This window comes from Eleutherodactylus coqui, chromosome 12, assembly GCF_035609145.1.
Source record: "Eleutherodactylus coqui strain aEleCoq1 chromosome 12, aEleCoq1.hap1, whole genome shotgun sequence".
NCBI classification, from domain to species: Eukaryota; Metazoa; Chordata; class Amphibia; order Anura; family Eleutherodactylidae; genus Eleutherodactylus; species Eleutherodactylus coqui.
Window position 1 is genome coordinate 4,503,752 of NC_089848.1, and position 15,612 is coordinate 4,519,363.

Below are 15,612 nucleotides of genomic sequence, written 5' to 3' on the forward strand. Positions count from 1 at the left end.
CCGCGTCTCCACACGTAGCACACAAATCTCAGGTGACCGCGTCTCCACACGTAGCGCACAAATCTCAGGTGACCGCGTCTCCACACGTAGCGCACAGCGCACAAATCTCAGGTGACCGCATCTCCATATGTAGCGCACATCGCACAAATCTTAGGTGGCCGCGTCTCCACACGTAGCGCACAGCGCACAAATTTCAGGTGACCGCGTCTCCACACGTAGCGCACAGCGCACAAATCTCAGGTGGCCGTGTCTCCACACGTAGCGCACAGCGCACAAATCTCAGGTGGCCGCGTCTCCACACGTAGCGCACAGTGCACAAATCTCAGGCGGCCGCGTCTCCACACGTAGCGCACAAATCTCAGGTGGCCGCGTCTCCACACGTAGCGCACAAATCTCAGGTGACCGCGTCTCCACACGCAGCGCACAAATCTCAGGTGACCGCGTCCCCACACGTAGCGCACAGCGCACAAATCTCAGGTGGCCGCGTCTCCACACATAGCGCACAAATCTCAGGTGGGTACTCACCACACGTAGCGCACAGCGCACTAATCTCAGGTGGCCGCGTCTCCACACGTAGCGCACTAATCTCAGGTGACCGCGTCTCCACACGTAGCGCACAGCGCACAAATTTCAGGTGGCCGTGTCTCCACACGTAGCGCACAGCGCACAAATCTCAGGTGGCCGCATCTCCACACGTAGCGCAGAGCGCACAAATCTCAGGTGGGTACTCACCACACGTAGCGCACAGCGCACTAATCTCAGGTGACGGCGTCTCCACACGTAGCGCACAGCGCACAAATCTCAGGTGACCGCGTCTCCACACGTAGCGCACAAATCTCAGGTGGCCGCGTCTCCACACGTAGCGCGCAGCGCACAAATCTCAGGTGGCCACGTGTCCACACGTAGCGCGCAGCGCACAAATCTCAGGTGGCCGCGTGTCCACACGTAGCGCGCAGCGCACAAATCTCAGGTGGCCGCGTCTCCACACGTAGCGCACAAATCTCAGGTGGGTACTCACCACACGTAGCGCACAGCGCACGAATCTCAGGTGACCACGTCTCCACACATAGCGCACAAATCTTAGGTGGCCGCGTCTCCACACGTAGCGCACAAATCTCAGGTGACCGCGTCTCCACACGTAGCGCACAAATCTCAGGTGACCGCGTCTCCACACGTAGCGCACAGTGCACAAATCTCAGATGACCGCGTCTCCACACGTAGTGCACAAATCTCAGGTGGGTACTCACCACACGTAGCGCTCAAATCTCAGGTGACCGCGTCTCCACACGTAGCGCACAGCGCACAAATCTCAGGTGACCGCGTCTCCACACGTAGCGCACAAATCTCAGGTGACCGCGTCTCCACGCGTAGCGCACAAATCTCAGGTGGCCGCGTCTCCACACGTAGCGCACTAATCTCAGGTGACCGCGTCTCCACACGTAGCGCACTAATCTCAGGTGACCGCGTCTCCACACGTAGCGCACAGAATGAGAAAAAAAGGGGGGTCAGCACTACCCATTGGAAATATATCCCAATAGAAATGTATAGGTGCACGCTAAACCATGGCTGCAACATACAGTAGAGGCAGAAACCAAAATTGGCAGCAGCACGCAAAATAAATTCACTATCAGAGGTATACAAACCTATAATCTAACCACATTAAATAATCCAAGGTTCTTAGTATATAATTTGATCAAATTATATACTAAGAACCTTGCATTATTTAATGTGGTTAGATTATAGGTTTGTATACCTCTGATAGTGAATTTATTTTGCGTGCTGCTGCCAATTTTGGTTTCTGCCTCCACACGTAGCGCACAGCGCACTAATCTCAGGTGGCCGCGTCTCCACACGTAGCGCACAGCGCACTAATCTCAGGTGGCCGCGTCTCCACACGTAGCGCACAGCGCACAAATCTCACGTGGCCGCGTCTCCACACGTAGCGCACAGCGCACAAATCTCACGTGGCCGCGTCTCCACACGTAGCGCACAAATCTCAGGTGACCGCGTCTCCACACGTAGCGCACAGATCTCAGGTCACCGCGTCTCCACACGTAGCGCACAAATCTCAGGTGACCGCATCTCCATATGTAGCGCACATCGCACAAATCTCAGGTGGCCGCGTCTCCACACGTAGCGCACAGCGCACAAATTTCAGGTGACTGCGTCTCCACACGTAGCGCACAGCGCACAAATCTCAGGTGGCCGTGTCTCCACACGTAGCGCACAGCGCACAAATCTCAGGTGGCCGCGTCTCCACACGTAGCGCACAGTGCACAAATCTCAGGCGGCCGCGTCTCCACACGTAGCGCACAGTGCACAAATCTCAGGCGGCCGCGTCTCCACACGTAGCGCACAAATCTCAGGTGGCCGCGTCTCCACACGTAGCGCACAAATCTCAGGTGACCGCGACTCCACACACAGCGCACAAATCTCAGGTGACCGCGTCCCCACACGTAGCGCACAGCGCACAAATCTCAGGTGGCCGCGTCTCCACACATAGCGCACAGCGCACAAATCTCGGGTGGGTACTCACCACACGTAGCGCACAGCGCACTAATCTCAGGTGGCCGCGTCTCCACACATAGCGCACGGCGCACAAATCTCAGGTGGCCGCGTCTCCACACGTAGCGCACAGCGCACAAATCTCAGATGGCCGCGTCTCCACACGTAGCGCAGAGCGCACAAATCTCAGGTGGGTACTCACCACACGTAGCGCACAGCGCACTAATCTCAGGTGACGGCGTCTCCACACGTAGCGCACAGCGCACAAATCTCAGGTGACCGCGTCTCCACACGTAGCGCACAAATCTCAGGTGGCCGCGTCTCCACACGTAGCGCGCAGCGCACAAATCTCAGGTGGCCGCGTGTCCACACGTAGCGCACAGCGCACAAATCTCAGGTGGCCGCGTCTCCACACGTAGCGCACAGCGCACAAATCTCAAGTGGCCGCGTCTCCACACGTAGCGCAGAGCGCACAAATCTCACGTGGCCGCGTCTCCACACGTAGCGCACAAATCTCAGGTGGCCGCGTCTCCACACGTAGCGCACAGCGCACAAATCTCAGGTGGCCGTGTCTCCACACGTAGCGCACAGTGCACAAATCTCAGGTGGCCGCGTCTCCACACGTAGCGCACAAATCTCAGGTGGGTACTCACCACACGTAGCGCACAGCGCACAAATCTCAGGTGACCACGTCTCCACACGTAGCGCACAACGCACAAATCTCAGGTGGCCGCGTCTCCACACGTAGCGCACAAATCTCAGGTGACGGCGTCTCCACACGTAGCGCACAGTGCACGAATCTCAGGTGGCCGCGTCTCCACACGTAGTGCACAAATCTCAGGTGACGGCGTCTCCACACGTAGCGCACAGCGCACAAATCTCAGGTGACCGCGTCTCCACACGTAGCGCACAGCGCACAAATCTCAGGTGGCCGCGTCTCCACACGTAGCGCACAGCGCACAAATCTCAGGTGGCCGCGTCTCCACACGTAGCGCACAAATCTCAGGTGACCGCGTCTCCACACGTAGCGCACAAATCTCAGGTGACCGCGTCTCCACACGTAGCGCACAAATGTCAGGTCACCGCGTCTCCACACGTAGCGCACAAATCTCAGGGGGCCGCGTCTCCACAAGTAGTGCACAAATCTCAGGTGGGTACTCACCACACGTAGCGCACAGCGCACAAATCTCAGGTGGGTACTCACCACACGTAGCGCACAGCGCACAAATCTCAGGTGGGTACTCACCACACGTAGCGCACAGCGCACAAATCTCAGGTGGCCGCGTCTCCACACGTAGCGCACAGCGCACAAATCTCAGGTGGCCGCGTCTCCACACGTAGCGCACAGCGCACAAATCTCAGGTGACCGCGTCTCCACACGTAGCACACAAATCTCAGGTGACCGCGTCTCCACACGTAGCGCACAAATCTCAGGTGGGTACTCACCACACGTAGCGCACAAATCTCAGGTGACCGCGTCTCCACACGTAGCGCACAGCGCACAAATCTCAGGTGGCCGCGTCTCCACACGTAGCGCACAGCGCACAAATCTCAGGTGGCCGCGTCTCCACACGTAGCGCACAAATCTCAGGTGACCGCGTCTCCACACGTAGCGCACAGCGCACAAATCTCAGGTGACCGCGTCTCCACACGTAGCGCACAAATCTCAGGTGGCCGCGTCTCCACACGTAGCGCACAAATCTCAGGTGGCCGCGTCTCCACACATAGTGCACAAATTTCAGGTGGGTACCCACCACACGTAGCGCACAAATCTCAGGTGACCGCGTCTCCACACGTAGCGCACAGCGCACAAATCTCAGGTGGCCGCGTCTCCACACGTAGCGCACAGCGCACAAATCTCAGGTGACCGCGTCTCCACACGTAGCGCACAAATCTCAGGTGGGTACTCACCACACGTAGCGCACAGCGCACAAATCTCAGGTGACCGCGTCTCCATACGTAGCGCACAGCGCACAAATCTCAGGTGACCGCGTCTCCACACGTAGCGCACAAATCTCAGGTGACCGCTTCTCCACACGTAGCGCACAAATCTCAGGTGGCCGCGTCTCCACACGTAGCGCACAGCGCACAAATCTCAGGTGGCCACGTCTCCACACGTAGCGCACAGCGCACAAATCTCAGGTGGCCGCGTCTCCACACGTAGCGCACAGCGCACAAATCTCAGGTGGCCGCGTCTCCTTACGTAGCGCACAAATCTCAGTTGGCCGCGTCTCCACACGTAGCGCACAGCGCACAAATCTCAGTTGGCCGCGTCTCCACGCGTAGCGCACAGCGCACAAATCTCAGGTGGGTACTAATCACACGTAGCGCACAAATCTCAGGTGGCCGCGTCTCCACACGTAGCGCACAAATCTCAGGTGGCCGCGTCTCCACACGTAGCGCACAAATCTTAGGTGGCCGCGTCTCCACACGTAGCGCACAAATCTCAGGTGGCCGCGTCTCCACACGTAGCGCACAGCGCACAAATCTCAGGTGGCCACGTCTCCTTACGTAGCGCACAAATCTCAGTTGGCCGCGTCTCCACACGTAGCGCACAAATCTCAGTTGGCCGCGTCTCCACACGTAGCGCACAGCGCACAAATCTCAGTTGGCCGCGTCTCCACGCGTAGAGCACAGCGCACAAATCTCAGGTGGGTACTAATCACACGTAGCGCACAAATCTCAGGTGGCCGCGTCTCCACACGTAGCGCACAGCGCACAAATCTCAGGTGGGTATTCACCACACGTAGCGCACAAATCTCAGGTGGGTACTCACCACACGTAGCGCACAAATCTCAGTTGGCCGCGTCTCCACACGTAGCGCACAGCGCACAAATCTCAGGTGACCGCGTCTCCACACGTAGCGCACAGCGCACAAATCTCAGGTGACCGCGTCTCCACACGTAGCGCACAAATCTCAGGTGGCCGCGTCTCCACACGAAGTGCACAAATCTCAGGTGGGTACTCACCACACGTAGCGCACAGCGCACAAATCTCAGGTGACCGCGTCTACACACGTAGCGCACAGCGCACAAATCTCAGGTGACCGCGTCTACACACGTAGCGCACAAATCTCAGGTGGCCGCGTCTCCACACGTAGCGCACAGCGCACAAATCTCAGGTGACCGCGTCTCCACACGTAGCGCACAAATCTCAGGTGACCGCGTCTCCACACGTAGCGCACAAATCTCAGGTGGCCGCGTCTCCACACGTAGCGCACAAATCTCAGGTGGGTACTCTCCACACGTAGCGCACAGCGCACAAATCTCAGGTGGCCGCGTCTCCACACGTAGCGCACAAATATCAGGTGGGTACTCACCACACGTAGCGCACAGCGCACAAATTTCAGGTGACCGCATCTCCACACGTAGCGCACAAATCTCAGGTGGCCGCGTCTCCACACGTAGCGCACAAATCTCAGGTGGCCGCGTCTCCACACGTAGCGCACAAGTCTCAGGTGGCCGCGTCTCCACACGTAGCGCACAAGTCTCAGGTGGCCGCGTCTCCACACGTAGCGCACAAGTCTCAGGTGGCCGCGTCTCTACACGTAGCGCACATATCTCAGGTGGCCGCGTCTCCACACGTAGCGCACAAATCTCAGGTGGCCGCGTCTCCACACGTAGCGCAGAAATTTCAGGTGACCGCGTCTCCACACGTAGCGCACAGCGCACAAATCTCAGGTGACCGCATCTCCACACGTAGCGCACAAATCTCAGGTGGCCGCGTATCCACACGTAGCGCACAAATCTCAGGTGGCCGCGTCTCCACACGTAGCGCACAGCGCACAAATCTCAGGTGGGTATTCACCACACGTAGCGCACAAATCTCAGGTGGGTACTCACCACACGTAGCGCACAAATCTCAGGTGGCCGCGTCTCCACACGTAGCGCACAAATCTCAGGTGGGTATTCACCACACGTAGCGCACAAATCTCAGGTGGGTATTTACCACACGTAGCGCACAGCGCACAAATCTCAGGTGGGTATTCACCACACGTAGCGCACAAATCTCAGGTGGGTACTCACCACACGTAGCGCACAAATCTCAGGTGGGTACTCACCACACGTAGCGCACAAATCTCAGGTGGGTACTAATCACACGTAGCGCACAAATCTCAGGTGGCCGCGTCTCCACACGTAGCGCACAGCGCACAGCGCACAAATCTCAGGTGGGTATTCACCACACGTAGCGCACAAATCTCAGGTGGGCACTCACCACACGTAGCGCACAAATCTCAGTTGGCCGCGTCTCCACACGTAGCGCACAAATCTCAGTTGGCCGCGTCTCCACACGTAGCGCACAGCGCACAAATCTCAGGTGACCGCGTCTCCACACGTAGCGCACACCGCACAAATCTCAGGTAGCCGCGTCTCCACACGTAGCGCACAAATCTCAGGTGGGTATTCACCACACGTAGCGCACAAATCTCAGGTGGGTATTTACCACACGTAGCGCACAGCGCACAAATCTCAGGTGGGTATTCACCACACGTAGCGCACAAATCTCAGGTGGGTACTCACCACACGTAGCGCACAAATCTCAGGTGGGTACTCACCACACGTAGCGCACAAATCTCAGGTGGGTACTCACCACACGTAGCGCACAAATCTCAGGTGGGTACTCACCACACGTAGCGCACAGCGCACAAATCTCAGGTGGGTACTAATCACACGTAGCGCACAAATCTCAGGTGGCCGCGTCTCCACACGTAGCGCACAGCGCACAAGTCTCAGGTGGGTATTCACCACACGTAGCGCACAAATCTCAGGTGGGCACTCACCACACGTAGCGTACAAATCTCAGTTGGCCGCGTCTCCACACGTAGCGCACAGCGCACAAATCTCAGGTGGCCGCGTCTCCACACGTAGCGCACAGCGCACAAATCTCAGGTGGCCGCGTCTCCACACGTAGCGCACAAATCTCAGGTGGGTATTCACCACACGTAGCGCACAAATCTCAGGTGGGTATTTACCACACGTAGCGCACAGCGCACAAATCTCAGGTGGGTATTCACCACACGTAGCGCACAAATCTCAGGTGGGTACTCACCACACGTAGCGCACAAATCTCAGGTGGGTACTCACCACACGTAGCGCACAGCGCACAAATCTCAGGTGGGTACTAATCACACGTAGCGCACAAATCTCAGGTGGCCGCGTCTCCACACGTAGCGCACAGCGCACAAATCTCAGGTGGGTATTCACCACACGTAGCGCACAAATCTCAGGTGGGCACTCACCACACGTAGCGCACAAATCTCAGTTGGCCGCGTCTCCACACGTAGCGCACAGCGCACAAATCTCAGGTGACTGCGTCTCCACACGTAGCGCACAGCGCACAAATCTCAGGTGACTGCGTCTCCACACGTAGCGCACAGCGCACAAATCTCAGGTGACCGCGTCTCCACACGTAGCGCACAAATCTCAGGTGGCCGCGTCTCCACACGTAGCGCACAAATCTCAGATGGCCGCGTTTCCACACGTAGTGCACAAATCTCAGGTGGGTACTCACCACACGTAGCGCACAGCGCACAAATCTCAGGTGACCGCGTCTACACACGTAGCGCACAGCGCACAAATCTCAGGTGGCCGCGTCTCCACACGTAGCGCACAGCGCACAAATCTCAGGTGACCGCGTCTCCACACGTAGCGCACAAATCTCAGGTGGGTACTCACCACACGTAGCGCACAGCGCATAAATCTCAGGTGACCGCGTCTCCACACGTAGCGCACAAATCTCAGGTGACCGCGTCTCCACACGTAGCGCACAAATCTCAGGTGACCGCGTCTCCACACGTAGCGCACAAATCTCAGGTGGCCGCGTCTCCACACGTAGCGCACAAATCTCAGGTGGCCGCGTCTCCACACGTAGCGCACAAATCTCAGGTGGCCGCGTCTCCACATGTAGCGCACAGCGCACAAATCTCAGGTGGCTGCGTCTCCACACGTAGCGCACAGCGCACAAATCTCAGGTGGCCGCGTCTCCACACGTAGCGCACAGCGCACAAATTTCAGGTGACCGCATCTCCACACGTAGCGCACAAATCTCAGGTGGCCGCGTCTCCACACGTAGCGCACAAATCTCAGGTGGCCGCGTCTCCACACGTAGCGCACAAATCTCAGGTGGCCGCGTCTCCACACGTAGCGCACAAATCTCAGGTGGCCGCGTCTCCACACGTAGCGCACAGCGCACAAATCTCAGGTGACCGCGTCTCCACACGTAGCGCACAGCGCACAAATCTCAGGTGACCGCGTCTCCACACGTAGCGCACAGCGCACAAATCTCAGGTGACCGCATTTCCACACGTAGCGCACAAATCTCAGGTGGCCGCGTCTCCACACGTAGCGCACAGCGCACAAATCTCAGGTGGCCGCGTCTCCACACGTAGCGCACAGCGCACAAATCTCAGGTGGCCGCGTCTCCACACGTAGCGCACAAATCTCAGTTGGCCGCGTCTCCACACGTAGCGCACAGCGCACAAATCTCAGTTGGCCGCGTCTCCACACGTAGCGCACAAATCTCAGGTGGGTACTCACCACACGTAGCGCACAGCGCACAAATCTCAGGTGGGTACTAATCACAGGTAGCGCACAAATCTCAGGTGGCCGCGTCTCCACACGTAGCGCACAGCGCACAAATCTCAGGTGGGTATTCACCACACGTAGCGCACAAATCTCAGGTGGGTACTCACCACACGTAGCGCACAAATTTCAGGTGACCGCGTCTCCACACGTAGCGCACAAATCTCAGGTGGCCGCGTCTCCACACGTAGCGCACAGCGCACAAATCTCAGGTGGCCGCGTCTCCACACGTAGCGCACAAATCTCAGGTGGGTATTCACCACACGTAGCGCACAAATCTCAGGTGGGTATTCACCACACGTAGCGCACAAATCTCAGGTGGGTACTCACCACACGTAGCGCACAAATCTCAGGTGGCCGCGTCTCCACACGTAGTGCACAAATCTCAGGTGGGTACCCACCACACGTAGCGCACAGCGCACAAATCTCAGGTGGGTACTCACCACACGTAGCGCACAGCGCACAAATCTCAGGTGGGTACTCACCACACGTAGCGCACAGCGCACAAATCTCAGGTGACCGCGTCTCCACACGTAGCGCACAGCGCACAAATCTCAGGTGGCCGCGTCTCCACACGTAGCGCACAAATCTCAGGTGGGTATTCACCACACGTAGCGCACAAATCTCAGGTGGGTATTTACCATACGTAGCGCACAGCGCACAAATCTCAGGTGGGTATTCACCACACGTAGCGCACAAATCTCAGGTGGGTACTCACCACACGTAGCGCACAAATCTCAGGTGGGTACTCACCACACGTAGCGCACAGCGCACAAATCTCAGGTGGGTACTAATCACACGTAGCGCACAAATCTCAGGTGGCCGCGTCTCCACACGTAGCGCACAGCGCACAAATCTCAGGTGGGTATTCACCACACGTAGCGCACAAATCTCAGGTGGGCACTCACCACACGTAGCGCACAAATCTCAGTTGGCCGCGTCTCCACACGTAGCGCACAGCGCACAAATCTCAGGTGACTGCGTCTCCACACGTAGCGCACAGCGCACAAATCTCAGGTGACTGCGTCTCCACACGTAGCGCACAGCGCACAAATCTCAGGTGACTGCGTCTCCACACGTAGCGCACAGCGCACAAATCTCAGGTGACCGCGTCTCCACACGTAGCGCACAGCGCACAAATCTCAGGTGGCCGCGTCTCCACACGTAGCGCACAAATCTCAGGTGGGTATTCACCACACGTAGCGCACAAATCTCAGGTGGGTATTTACCATACGTAGCGCACAGCGCACAAATCTCAGGTGGGTATTCACCACACGTAGCGCACAAATCTCAGGTGGGTATTCACCACACGTAGCGCACAAATCTCAGGTGGGTACTCACCACACGTAGCGCACAAATCTCAGGTGGGTACTCACCACACGTAGCGCACAGCGCACAAATCTCAGGTGGGTACTAATCACACGTAGCGCACAAATCTCAGGTGGCCGCGTCTCCACACGTAGCGCACAGCGCACAAATCTCAGGTGGGTATTCACCACACGTAGCGCACAAATCTCAGGTGGGCACTCACCACACGTAGCGCACAAATCTCAGTTGGCCGCGTCTCCACACGTAGCGCACAGCGCACAAATCTCAGGTGACTGCGTCTCCACACGTAGCGCACAGCGCACAAATCTCAGGTGACTGCGTCTCCACACGTAGCGCACAGCGCACAAATCTCAGGTGACCGCGTCTCCACACGTAGCGCACAAATCTCAGGTGGCCGCGTCTCCACACGTAGCGCACAAATCTCAGGTGGCCGCGTCTCCACACGTAGCGCACAAATCTCAGATGGCCGCGTCTCCACACGTAGCGCACAAATCTCAGATGGCCGCGTTTCCACACGTAGTGCACAAATCTCAGGTGGGTACTCACCACACGTAGCGCACAGCGCACAAATCTCAGGTGACCGCGTCTACACACGTAGCGCACAGCGCACAAATCTCAGGTGGCCGCGTCTCCACACGTAGCGCACAGCGCACAAATCTCAGGGGACCGCGTCTCCACACGTAGCGCACAAATCTCAGGTGGGTACTCACCACACGTAGCGCACAGCGCATAAATCTCAGGTGACCGCGTCTCCACACGTAGCGCACAAATCTCAGGTGACCGCGTCTCCACACGTAGCGCACAAATCTCAGGTGGCCGCGTCTCCACACGTAGCGCACAAATCTCAGGTGGCCGCGTCTCCACACGTAGCGCACAAATCTCAGGTGGCCGCGTCTCCACATGTAGCGCACAGCGCACAAATCTCAGGTGGCTGCGTCTCCACACGTAGCGCACAGCGCACAAATCTCAGGTGGCCGCGTCTCCACACGTAGCGCACAGCGCACAAATTTCAGGTGACCGCATCTCCACACGTAGCGCACAAATCTCAGGTGGCCGCGTCTCCACACGTAGCGCACAAATCTCAGGTGGCCGCGTCTCCACACGTAGCGCACAAATCTCAGGTGGCCGCGTCTCCACACGTAGCGCACAGCGCACAAATCTCAGGTGACCGCGTCTCCACACGTAGCGCACAGCGCACAAATCTCAGGTGACCGCATTTCCACACGTAGCGCACAAATCTCAGGTGGCCGCGTCTCCACACGTAGCGCACAGCGCACAAATCTCAGGTGGCCGCGTCTCCACACGTAGCGCACAGCGCACAAATCTCAGGTGGCCGCGTCTCCACACGTAGCGCACAAATCTCAGTTGGCCGCGTCTCCACACGTAGCGCACAGCGCACAAATCTCAGGCGGGTACTCACCACACGTAGCGCACAGCGCACAAATCTCAGGTGGGTACTAATCACACGTAGCGCACAAATCTCAGGTGGCCGCGTCTCCACACGTAGCGCACAGCGCACAAATCTCAGGTGGGTATTCACCACACGTAGCGCACAAATCTCAGGTGGGTACTCACCACACGTAGCGCACAAATCTCAGGTGGCCGCGTCTCCACACGTAGCGCACAAATCTCAGGTGGCCGCGTCTCCACACGTAGCGCACAGCGCACAAATCTCAGGTGGCCGCGTCTCCACACGTAGCGCACAAATCTCAGGTGGGTATTCACCACACGTAGCGCACAAATCTCAGGTGGGTATTCACCACACGTAGCGCACAAATCTCAGGTGGGTACTCACCACACGTAGCGCACAAATCTCAGGTGGCCGCGTCTCCACACGTAGTGCACAAATCTCAGGTGGGTACTCACCACACGTAGCGCACAGCGCACAAATCTCAGGTGGGTACTAATCACAGGTAGCGCACAAATCTCAGGTGGCCGCGTCTCCACACGTAGCGCACAGCGCACAAATCTCAGGTGGGTATTCACCACACGTAGCGCACAAATCTCAGGTGGGTACTCACCACACGTAGCGCACAAATTTCAGGTGACCGCGTCTCCACACGTAGCGCACAAATCTCAGGTGGCCGCGTCTCCACACGTAGCGCACAGCGCACAAATCTCAGGTGGCCGCGTCTCCACACGTAGCGCACAAATCTCAGGTGGGTATTCACCACACGTAGCGCACAAATCTCAGGTGGGTATTCACCACACGTAGCGCACAAATCTCAGGTGGGTACTCACCACACGTAGCGCACAAATCTCAGGTGGCCGCGTCTCCACACGTAGTGCACAAATCTCAGGTGGGTACCCACCACACGTAGCGCACAGCGCACAAATCTCAGGTGGGTACTCACCACACGTAGCGCACAGCGCACAAATCTCAGGTGGGTACTCACCACACGTAGCGCACAGCGCACAAATCTCAGGTGACCGCGTCTCCACACGTAGCGCACAGCGCACAAATCTCAGGTGGCCGCGTCTCCACACGTAGCGCACAAATCTCAGGTGGGTATTCACCACACGTAGCGCACAAATCTCAGGTGGGTATTTACCATACGTAGCGCACAGCGCACAAATCTCAGGTGGGTATTCACCACACGTAGCGCACAAATCTCAGGTGGGTACTCACCACACGTAGCGCACAAATCTCAGGTGGGTACTCACCACACGTAGCGCACAGCGCACAAATCTCAGGTGGGTACTAATCACACGTAGCGCACAAATCTCAGGTGGCCGCGTCTCCACACGTAGCGCACAGCGCACAAATCTCAGGTGGGTATTCACCACACGTAGCGCACAAATCTCAGGTGGGCACTCACCACACGTAGCGCACAAATCTCAGTTGGCCGCGTCTCCACACGTAGCGCACAGCGCACAAATCTCAGGTGACTGCGTCTCCACACGTAGCGCACAGCGCACAAATCTCAGGTGACTGCGTCTCCACACGTAGCGCACAGCGCACAAATCTCAGGTGACTGCGTCTCCACACGTAGCGCACAGCGCACAAATCTCAGGTGACCGCGTCTCCACACGTAGCGCACAGCGCACAAATCTCAGGTGGCCGCGTCTCCACACGTAGCGCACAAATCTCAGGTGGGTATTCACCACACGTAGCGCACAAATCTCAGGTGGGTATTTACCATACGTAGCGCACAGCGCACAAATCTCAGGTGGGTATTCACCACACGTAGCGCACAAATCTCAGGTGGGTATTCACCACACGTAGCGCACAAATCTCAGGTGGGTACTCACCACACGTAGCGCACAAATCTCAGGTGGGTACTCACCACACGTAGCGCACAGCGCACAAATCTCAGGTGGGTACTAATCACACGTAGCGCACAAATCTCAGGTGGCCGCGTCTCCACACGTAGCGCACAGCGCACAAATCTCAGGTGGGTATTCACCACACGTAGCGCACAAATCTCAGGTGGGCACTCACCACACGTAGCGCACAAATCTCAGTTGGCCGCGTCTCCACACGTAGCGCACAGCGCACAAATCTCAGGTGACTGCGTCTCCACACGTAGCGCACAGCGCACAAATCTCAGGTGACTGCGTCTCCACACGTAGCGCACAGCGCACAAATCTCAGGTGACCGCGTCTCCACACGTAGCGCACAAATCTCAGGTGGCCGCGTCTCCACACGTAGCGCACAAATCTCAGGTGGCCGCGTCTCCACACGTAGCGCACAAATCTCAGGTGGCCGCGTCTCCACACGTAGCGCACAAATCTCAGATGGCCGCGTCTCCACACGTAGCGCACAAATCTCAGATGGCCGCGTTTCCACACGTAGTGCACAAATCTCAGGTGGGTACTCACCACACGTAGCGCACAGCGCACAAATCTCAGGTGACCGCGTCTACACACGTAGCGCACAGCGCACAAATCTCAGGTGGCCGCGTCTCCACACGTAGCGCACAGCGCACAAATCTCAGGGGACCGCGTCTCCACACGTAGCGCACAAATCTCAGGTGGGTACTCACCACACGTAGCGCACAGCGCATAAATCTCAGGTGACCGCGTCTCCACACGTAGCGCACAAATCTCAGGTGACCGCGTCTCCACACGTAGCGCACAAATCTCAGGTGGCCGCGTCTCCACACGTAGCGCACAAATCTCAGGTGGCCGCGTCTCCACACGTAGCGCACAAATCTCAGGTGGCCGCGTCTCCACATGTAGCGCACAGCGCACAAATCTCAGGTGGCTGCGTCTCCACACGTAGCGCACAGCGCACAAATCTCAGGTGGCCGCGTCTCCACACGTAGCGCACAGCGCACAAATTTCAGGTGACCGCATCTCCACACGTAGCGCACAAATCTCAGGTGGCCGCGTCTCCACACGTAGCGCACAAATCTCAGGTGGCCGCGTCTCCACACGTAGCGCACAAATCTCAGGTGGCCGCGTCTCCACACGTAGCGCACAGCGCACAAATCTCAGGTGACCGCGTCTCCACACGTAGCGCACAGCGCACAAATCTCAGGTGACCGCATTTCCACACGTAGCGCACAAATCTCAGGTGGCCGCGTCTCCACACGTAGCGCACAGCGCACAAATCTCAGGTGGCCGCGTCTCCACACGTAGCGCACAGCGCACAAATCTCAGGTGGCCGCGTCTCCACACGTAGCGCACAAATCTCAGTTGGCCGCGTCTCCACACGTAGCGCACAGCGCACAAATCTCAGGCGGGTACTCACCACACGTAGCGCACAGCGCACAAATCTCAGGTGGGTACTAATCACACGTAGCGCACAAATCTCAGGTGGCCGCGTCTCCACACGTAGCGCACAGCGCACAAATCTCAGGTGGGTATTCACCACACGTAGCGCACAAATCTCAGGTGGGTACTCACCACACGTAGCGCACAAATCTCAGGTGGCCGCGTCTCCACACGTAGCGCACAAATCTCAGGTGGCCGCGTCTCCACACGTAGCGCACAGCGCACAAATCTCAGGTGGCCGCGTCTCCACACGTAGCGCACAAATCTCAGGTGGGTATTCACCACACGTAGCGCACAAATCTCAGGTGGGTATTCACCACACGTAGCGCACAAATCTCAGGTGGGTACTCACCACACGTAGCGCACAAATCTCAGGTGGCCGCGTCTCCACACGTAGTGCACAAATCTCAGGTGGGTACTCACCACACGTAGCGCACAGCGCACAAATCTCAGGTGGGTACTCACCACACGTAGCGCA